Genomic DNA, 1,265 nt, shown 5'->3' with positions numbered 1-1,265 from the left:
CACTTCTCCTTTTGGGAAAATCTAAATTTACTAGGCTGGTCTGGAGCTCTTGTGTGTTCCCCGCCCTCCTTTGCCCCACTATTTATAGCCAGACTCATTTTGGGTGGCCTCTCTCTCTCTTCTTTCCTGCTTCTTCCTCCTGTGGTGGGTGAGGAGACAGAGTCTCACTATGTCGTCCTGGGTAGAGTGCTGTGGCATCACAGCTCACAGCCACCTCAAACCCTTGGGCTTAAGCAATTCTCTTGCCTCAGCCTCCCAAATAGTTGGGACTACAGGCGCCTGCCACAGTGCCTAGCTATTTATTATTGTTGTTGTTGTCATTGTTGTTTGGCAGGCCCAGGCTGAGTTTGGACCTGCCAGAACCGGTGTATATGACTGGTGCCCTAGCTGCTGAGCTACAGGCACCGAGCCTATTTTATTTATTTATTTATTTATTTTTTTGAGACAGAGTCTCAAGCTGTTGCCCTGGCTAGAGTGCCATGGCATCATAGCTCACAGCAACCTCACAACTCTTGGGTTCAAGCAATCCTCTTGCCTCAGTTTTTCTATTTTTAGTAGAGGCAGGGTCTCTCTTTTGCTCAGGCTGGTCTTGAACTCGTGAGTTCAAGCTATCCACCCACCTCAGCCTCCCAGAATGCTAGGATTACAGGTGTGAACCATGGTGCCCAGCCTCTGTTATTTATTTATTTATTTATATTTATTTATTTTTGAGACAGAGCCTCAAGCTGTCGCCCTGGGTGGAGTGCTGTGGCATCACAGCTCACAGCAACCTCAAACTCCTGGGCTTAAGTGATTCTCTTGCCTCAGCCTCCCAAATAGCTGGGACTACAGGTGCCCACCACAACGCCTGGCTATTTTTTTGTTATTGTAGTTGTCATTGTTATTTAGCTGGCCCGGGCTGGTTTGAACCCACCAGCCTTGGTGTATGTGGCCAGTGCCCTACACACTGAGCTACAGGCACCACTGGCATCATAGTTCTTTCTCAGGCTGGTCTGCAACTTGTGTGCTCGCCTATCCACCCGCCTCAGCCTCCCAGAGTGGTAGGATTACAGGTATGAGACACCTTGCCTGGCTTCTGTTTTAAATTTTATTTTATTATTATTTTTTTGAGACAGAGTCTCACTATGTCGTCCTGGGTAGAGTGCTGTGGCATCACAGCTCACAGCAACCCTGGAAGCTGCTGAGTTGTTAGGGGTTGAGTGAGGACTGCGGGAAGACATGGAGTGAGTGGACAAAGCAAAGCTTCACATACTGGGAAACCTGGC

Source organism: Otolemur garnettii, unplaced genomic scaffold (assembly GCF_000181295.1).
Source record: "Otolemur garnettii isolate 467f Iridium unplaced genomic scaffold, OtoGar3 scaffold00043, whole genome shotgun sequence".
NCBI lineage: Eukaryota > Metazoa > Chordata > Mammalia > Primates > Galagidae > Otolemur > Otolemur garnettii.
Note: the sequence above shows the minus strand (reverse complement) of the source record.